The sequence below is a fragment of the Lepus europaeus genome, chromosome 13 (genome assembly GCF_033115175.1).
Source record: "Lepus europaeus isolate LE1 chromosome 13, mLepTim1.pri, whole genome shotgun sequence".
NCBI lineage: Eukaryota > Metazoa > Chordata > Mammalia > Lagomorpha > Leporidae > Lepus > Lepus europaeus.
In genome coordinates, this window is record NC_084839.1 from 71,984,709 (window position 1) to 71,993,533 (window position 8,825).

The window sequence follows — 8,825 nt, forward strand, 5'->3', positions numbered from 1 at the left end:
ATTATTCAGATATATTTTAATTCATGTGACCTGAATCTCTGTATCAGATGTTTTAATTTTGTTGGTGGAAAGAAACTAAAAACATTTTATATGTTTGCGCTTAAATTTGCTGGTTAAACAAGCTACATCATGTTAGATATTTATGAGATGATTATGAAGGAATCTCCAAGATTAAAAATTTTATTTTAGATCTTATAAAAACATAGCCAAAATAAGAACTTAAATTATAATTTCTTAGCTAGATTTTCTTAGCCACCAGTGAGGTAAACAAGAAAGAAAAGACCTCCCTTTCAGAACAAAGGGAAAGAAAGTTTTAAAGTGCGAATATAGTTTTTCTCATGGGCATTGTCTACCTTAGAAAAACTACTACAGAACATGCCTGTGACTATAGACTTGTAGTTCAGGCCACCGAAGATTAGAGATGGGACTCGAGGACCCCCTTAACTTGCATCCTCTGGTCTGCTTTAACAAAAACCAGGAGGAAAAGAAAGCTAAGCATCAGAAGCAATGCTGTGGTCATTGATATGGATTAGAAGAAGAAAGCTTGGGAGTAAAAAATAATACATGCAGTGTTATTAATATTTAATCTGTGATTTAGTCATCATATCAATATGGAAATACCTGATACATATAAAATTCAGAAAGAACCTGACTAGAAGTAAAACTCTAGGGATCTTCATATAGGTGATCATGAAAAAATGAGAAAACATTAGGTAAAAAGCAAAAGCGTGGAGTAAAGAGATCTGTCAATCATTTGTATTCCCAGCTGCATGTAAGATAAAGCCTAATGTCCAAACCCCATTGCATGATGCATAGTGTCTCTCATATATGATTTTCCTTATTCTTATTTCTTACTGCTCTCCTTCTCCTTGTACAACTTACCTTCCAGTGAGAGAAGTGATGCCCAGTTCCCTAGAGGTACAGCTTTGGGAAGCATAGTCCCTTTATTTTGAGTAGAAAACCATTTACATTGCACTTGGAAACACTCCTTCTCAGATGAAGCTCTAAATTCTCTGAAAATTCTTCCTTGACCTCTCAACTAGAAGTCATCTTTTCTTTTCTTTTTAATTCCTTATATTTCTGTAGGAATATACTTCATATTACAGATACTTGCATGTGCACATGTTACATCCCATGGTTAAAATGTGAACTTCTCCAGAGTACATATTGTACCTTACTTACCTTCAATTTTTCTAGGGCTTCATACATAAATGAGAGATGGCAGCTGATGGAGCATGAATTAATCCTGTAGAACAGAAAATTTTCTTTAGCATGTGCTACTTTTGAGCTATGACCTGACTTTCCATCTTCAAGTGAGTTTTGAAATAAAGAGGATGATATGAATGTTAGTTAATGTTGCTTAACATTTAAAATTACATAATATCACCATTTTTTCTTCTTGGAATAAGTAATCCACCATCAGATAGTAGTTATTTCAGATCCATATCAATAGAACAGGCATTCAACTATTAAAATTCTTTCTTCTACAAGGTAGGATCTTGAAAAATTTAGTCCATACTGTCAAAAGGAAAGATTCTGGTTCTTGTACACAGTGAAGTACTGTTTAACAAGCATGAAAATAAGACAACCATATCTGGCACCTATATGAAAGTCCAGGTAGGCAAAAATTGTCATAATGACAATTAGCACAAGGTTCTCATCTACAAAAGATAAATTAGTGAAATAATGGCCTCAGTACTTTCCCCTAAACAAAGGGAATAATCATAATAAAAATGCCTGGTAGTTCTGCAGAGATATCCTAAAGGCAATTGAAAAAAATCTCCTTTCTCCCTTCTACTAAGGGATACTTTTAATTTTATACTATCCTAGGTCTAAACAGAGATTTGGAAAAGGCACAAAAAGAATAGAGGAAATGTGACTATAGGAGAATAGGATAAGCCTCCGAGAATTCTTGAGGAGGTAAGGCTTTCAGTCAGATTGTCTCACCAAAGAAGCTTTAGGAAAAAAGCAAAAGCAAAAACAAAAGCCTAAATCTCACCATGAGTAGGAATCAACTCTTTTCATTAATTACAGTATTAGAGGAGACCAAAGACACTCTGAATATTTATAAAAGTACCATGTTGAAGAAAAACCTGTTTCCCTTCAGCTTAAAACATTTTGTGAAGTTAAAAGTAGGATTTTAATGTGGACTCTTTTCTAAGATTTCAGTATTGTTTTCAACACATTTCTCCAGTCTCAGGAATCGTATTTTTGATTTGATGCTTCAAACAAGCAACTATCTAATATGGAGACATAATTTTGAAAGCAATAGATTTTGAAATTCATTATCCTTCTATCTTTATAAAATATTTCAGTTGCTGAATTATAAAATTTTAGCTTTTAAATATGTTGCCTGGGGTTTGGAATTTTATTTAATATATCACAATTTTAGTACACTACTATCAATACTCTTATACTATAAATAAAAGGCATAATATGTTGTATTTTTTCAGATGAATTTACAACTCTTTAGTGTGTATGAAAAGCATTTCTGACATACAAAATTTTCTTCTCCTTTCCTCTAAGGGACCTACTAAGCTGAATCCCTGCTAATCAGTAGAAATATGACAGAAATTTCACAGCATGATTTTCTGTCTTCCATATAAGGCTTAGATTGGCTTGTCACCACATTTGAAACAAAAGGTTCTTACCTCTGGCATTGACTGCAGCAGTGTTTTTAATATTGAGGTATTTAAGCCAAATTAACAGTTACTACAGGATAGCACATGTACCTTCTAGATATGGCACACATACTTAGGTAGTTATGGCAACATCAGCTTATTAAATGGTACAAAGGGGTGTCTAGTTTAACATAATTTTCCTGCCAGGCAACCATACCTATATTTTATTACTTTGTTGGCCAGTGGACCTCGTCCTTCCAACCTTTAAATCTCTGATGGGTTCATTTTGAGTATTGTTGTCTATTGACAAGGAGCATCCTGAGAAGGCAAGAAAAACATATGGGTTGCAAATTTTATTAGAAATAAATTTAAGAACAGTGGAAAAGTGTTATGGTGTATATATGAATACTGTTTGTGAGACGTAAAGATTTGTGTAGACACACCTCAGAGATATTGTGGGTCAGCTCCAGACACTACAATAAAATGAACTGTGCAATAAAATAAGTTATAGGAACTTCTTGCTTTCCCAATGTACATAGGTTATGTTTAGACCATAGTCCATTAAGTGTCCTATAGCATGTTGTTTTATCCATCTCTCTACCTTAATTATAATGCTCTATTGCTAAGAAGATACTGATTATCTGAGCCTTCAGTGAGTCATGACCCTTTTTGCTAGTAGAGAGTCTTACCTTGATGTTGATGGCTACTCACCAGTCAATTGGGGGTTGCTGAAGTTTGGAGTGGCTGTGGTGACGTCTCAAAACATCAGTGAAGTTTGCTGCATACATTAGCTCTTCCTTTAACAACATATGTCTCTGGAGCATACAGTGCTGGCTGAGAACATCTTACCTTCAGTAGAATACTTTCAAAAATAGAGTCAATCCTCCCAAATCCTTTTGCTGCTTTATTAATCAACTTTAGATAATATTCTTTGTGGGTGTGTTTTATTTTTTTAATTTTATTTAAGGAATACAAACAATGGATTTCTTATATACTTTGTTGTCATTTGAACAATGTTCTCAGTGTGAATATATATTCTATCTATATACTCTATCTCAAGAAACCATTTTATTTGCTCATCCCTAAGATATAAGTCCTCATCTATTAAAGTATTATGTTGAAGGCCGGCACCGCGGCTCACTAGGCTAATCCTCCGCCTTGCGGCGCCAGTACACCGGGTTCTAGTTCCGGTTGGGGCACCAGATTCTGTCCTGGTTGCCACTCTTCCAGGCCAGCTCTCTGCTGTGGCCAGGGAGTGCAGTAGAGGATGGCCCAAGTCCTTGGGCCCTGCATCCCATGGGAGACCAGGAGAAGCACCTGGCTCCTGGCTTCGGATCAGCGCGGTGCGCCAGCCGCAGCATGCCAACCACGGCGGCCATTGGAGGGTGAACCAACGGCAAAAAGGAAGACCTTTCTCTCTGTCTCTCCCTCTCACTGTCCACTCTGTCTGTCAAAAAAAAATAAAAAATTAAAAAAAAAGTATTATGTTGAGAGAAGTTTAGTCACATCTTCAGGCTTTGCTGCTGCTGCTGCTGTTTTTTTTTTTTTTTTTTTTTTTTTTTTTTTTGCTGTTTCTTTGACATCAGCAGTGACTTCCTACAGTAACGTTACAAACTTCTCAAAGTTGTTTTTAGGATTGGAATCACATTCTTCCAAACTACTGTCATCATTCATATTTTCACTTGCCCCCATGAATCATGAATGTTCTTAATGGTTTCTAGAATAGTGAATCTTTTGTTGAAGATTTTCAATTTACTTTTCTCATATCCATTGGGGGTATCACTATCTATAACAGGTATAGCCTGATAAATGCATTTCTTAATAAGGTTTAGAGGTTGCTATTTCTCCTTGATCTGCAGGCTGCAGAATGGATGTTGTGTTAGCAGACGTGAGATTTCTTTGTAAATCTCTGTAATAGCTCTTGGGTAACAAACTGCTTTATCAATTAGCAATAATCCTTTGAAAGAAATATTTTTCTCTGAACAGTTAGTCTCAACAGTGGGTTTAAAATATTTAATAAACCATGTTGTGAAAGTTGTCCTGTTGTCTAGGCTTTAAAGTTTCATTTACAGAACATAGACATAGTTGGTACAGTATAGTTCTTAAGCACCCTAAGGTTTGTTCAATGATAACCCAGCATTCATTTGGATTTAAAGTTACCGGCTGCATTTAGCACCAAATAAGGGATCATTCAATGTTTAAAAGGCTTGAAGCCAAGTATTGACTTCTCCTCTCTAGCTATAGAAGTCCTAGATGGCATCTTCTTCTAATATAAGGCTATTTCATCAACATTAAAAGCTGTTGTTTTTGTTTGTTTTTGTACAGCCCTTTTCATCAATGATCTTAGCGAAATCTTCTGGATAACTGTTGGAGCTCCTACATGAACACTTTCTGCTTCATCTTGCAGTTTTATGTTACAGGAATGACATATTTTCCTCCTTAAGCAGAATCAGCCAATCTGCTTGTTTCAGCAATTTCTTCTCCAGCTTCCTTACTTCTCTCAGTAGCCTTCATAGAATTGAAAAGAGTTAGATTCTTTGTCCATATTAGACGTTAGCTTAAGGGAATGTTGTAGCTGACTTGATCTTCCGTCTAGACTTTGTCCTTTATCAGCAGCAACACTATTTTGCTTTCTTATTATTCATGCTTTCACTGCAGTGGCACTTTAATTTCTTTCAAGGGTTCTTCCTTTGCATTTACAACCTGGCTAAGAGTTTGGCACAACAAGTCTTACTTTCTGCCATCTTGGCTTTCATCGCCAAATCTAATCACTTCTAGCTTTGTATTTAAAGTAATACATCTGTTTCTTTGACGTGAACACGTAGAGATCATTATAGAATTACCATTTCGCCCTATTAAAATATTGTGCTGCAAGAAGTAGAGAGACTGCGGGGTGGGGGCAGATAGGGGAATTGTCAGGGTCAGTTGGGGTAGCAGTCAAAATGCAAACATTTATACAACAAGTTCACAATATTATATTAGATGGTTCATGGTGGCCCCCAAACAATTACATTAGTAACATCAAAGTTCACTAATTAGAGATCAGCATGGCAGATAGAATAAGAGTAATTTAAAAAAATCCTTACCAGTCTCGTAAAGAAAGCATAGCTTGGGCACATGCATAATGGAATTCCATACACACACCTGCATTGCTTCTCAAGCCCAAGATGCTGCCTGAGAGGAGGAGCCCCGTGAGATCCTTGAGAAAGTGGAGCCAAGTCTGACTTGAAGAACAAACGAGTCCATGTTGGAAAATCACAGTGCATTTACAGGCATATGGCAAAGCTCCTCTTCCTTCCCAGAGGAAACCAGGGGCTGGGCTTGACCAACAGCCTCTACTGTTACAATCAGTGGAGAAGCAGTGGCAGAACTACTTTTCCAAGAGGAAAAACCAGCCAAGCTGGTGCCTGGAGAAGCTGTTCTTCAGCAGCAGATAGGACGATAATCATACTCAGCTGTCCAGTCTTCAAGATCTGCAGGTTCAAGTACATAAAGACTCAGGTAACTCAGAGGTGCAGAATGAAGAAGATAATTTTCTACGCTCCCCAAATAAATTTTGAATGGATTAATAAGATGGGAATGAAGAAACTGTTGATATAATGAACAGTCAGTTTCAGAAAGACAGGATGAAAAATGCAAGTGAAAGTAAGCTTTCAGAAGACAAGCTTCAAAAGAGCCTTGAAAAATACTTCTGGCATGCCATTGGAGGAGTATTTCCTGGGCAGAGACTAATAAGCTAAAAAGATCTTTAGATGATGAAAGTGAATATGATAAAGATGATTTGTTATACAGAACTGGGAATTTAATATCACATCCACTTCTCTTCCTAGAGGAATCTTGAGGAAATGGTCACGTACTGATGGTGAACATCCTACTACTGTTGAAATCTCTGTGCAGTTTCATCCTTTTGCATAGGTTGTAAAGGTCGCTGGGTTGTATAATGCTGTGTCATAAGGTCAGGTTGATCAAACAGATCCTAAAATCTGGAGCATCTGTTTGGAGGAGTTTCCAAAATTTAAGAGATGTTTCAGAGCTAATGGACATGGAGTTTTAGCCACAAGTTCTTTATAATATGCAAGTTGGACAATTAATTATTTCTGCTACATCAAGTGAGATGTTTGAAAGAGAAAATGGTAAGGAGCTTTGAAGTCTCTCCAGGTGGGTCCCTTTTGCTTACAAATGGTGTTTCTGGATATTTTCACTTGCTGTGAAACAAAGAACAAAGAACAACAAAGAACTAACGGGTATTATGGAAATTTATGCAAAGATTGAAGCATCCACATTCTCTCTGGATAATGAGAAAATACACACCTCTTCAGGCCATGGGAAAGTTTATTTTTGGGATGTGCACGCTAAGAAGTGGCTTCACGGATTTTCTGATGAAGGTGGTATGTATAGATTAAGCATTGCTACATGTAGGAATGGACATCTATGGCATATGATTCTAATTGTGTAGTGATAAATAAATGCATCCAAGATTTTTGCCTCCAAGAAACAAATCCAAAAGCCAATGAAAGCTATAATGAAGTTGATAACAGGTTTTACTTCTCTTTCAGTGCTATTATAGAAATTTTGTCAATTGCTTTGGGAAAAAAATGAGAGAAGCAGTCAAATTGTTTCACCTTCCTTTCATACATCATTTTCAAACTTCTTGTTGTTACCATAAATATTCATTATGTTCATATCATACATTTTGATCCCAGAAATACTTTGCCTTTAGAGTCAAGGAAGGCCTTGGAGTATATGTTAGGGCAGTACTCAGATTTCCAGAGATTGTTTAAAATCCCTTGAGCTAGGAGAAGCCTGTCCTGTTTCATCTTTTCAGAACTTCTCTGAACGTGTGATTATGTTGGGATAATGACTGGCAGACACAACTTTGCTAAATTAGCAGCAATGTATTACTAAATACATGGTAGCTTTTGGCTGAAAATAAGAAGAAGCTTGTAATGTTACAGAATTATCAAAATGTTATTCAGAGATGCAAAATGTGCTGTTGAAAAATGACATCCATAGATTTGTTGAATGAAGGGATGCCACAGACCTGTAACCAAATTTGTTTTTTTAAAAAAATCACAGTATCTGGCCGGCGCCGCGGCTCACTAGGCTAATCCTCCGCCTACGGTGCCAGCGCCCCGGGTTCTAGTCCCGGTCGGGGCATCAGATTCTGTCCCAGTTGCTCCTTTTCCAGTCCAGCTCTCTGCTGTGTCCCGGGAAGGCAGTGGAGGATGGCCTAAGTGCTTGGGCCCTGCGCCTGCATGGGAGACCAGGAGGAAGCACCTGGCTCCTGGCTTCGGATTGGTGCTGCGCTGGCCACAGCGGCCATTTCGGGGGTGAAGCAAAGGAAAGGAAGACCTTTCTCTCTGTCTCTCTCACTGTCTAGCTCTGCCTGTCCAAAAAAAAAAAAAAAAAAAAAAGTCACAGTATCTGTGAAGTACAGTAAATCAAAGGACAAGAAAGTGAGGTATGCCTAGTATAAATTTGATAATAGCAATAAATATCATCACTGACTTGCAATTTAAGACATGTGAGGAAACTTTGCCTTCTTTGGTCAATAATTAAATTCTGATTTTAGAAATATGGCTCTTCTGCTCTCAGTTCTCAGGATTCCCATAGGACAGAGCCCAGAGTTAGCCTCTGAGAAAGGCTGCGACTCTAGCACCGTATTGTATTACCTTGGAAGAAATGATTGCTTCAAGGATGGGCATCTAACCACCCATAAGAAAGAGTTGATGGTCAACTATAGAGCTGTATAGAACAGATTTTCTCCTTTACTGTCTTAATTGTAACACATAATCATTTTACAAGCATTAGTGAAGCCAATAAAAAAGTGGAGGAGAGTAGGAGCTGATCAGGAGTTAGATCCAGGTCTTAGTGGCACCCTTTTATCTCTTACTAAATTAAACAATACCTGAAACCAGCCCTAGCCTTGGGTTTTTCCCAATTTGCATGAATATAGATTCCAAAACTGTAATTCCTAAACCTAGAGTTTGGGTTGGAATTTTAGTTGGTAGTAACCCAGAAGTCATTTAGGAAATGAATTTGAGTCTTTATGTACCAGAGCCAAAGTCAGAGCCAGATAGTTCAAGAAAAGTACAATGGCTGCGATATTTTCTCCTATAATTTTCCCCACCAATAAAAATCCTCTGCTGATGCTGTCTGATGGACACTGAGACTGCCAAGGTAGTGTGAAAGAGTGGAGAGTGT

At 37.3% G+C, this 8,825-nt stretch overlaps 1 pseudogene; it reads left to right on the top strand.

The window, feature by feature from the left end:
• The first annotated feature begins 3,280 nt into the window (after positions 1–3,280).
• LOC133772370 (U3 small nucleolar RNA-associated protein 18 homolog) lies at positions 3,281–7,318 on the top strand (annotated as a pseudogene).
• The last annotated feature ends 1,507 nt before the right edge of the window (positions 7,319–8,825 follow it).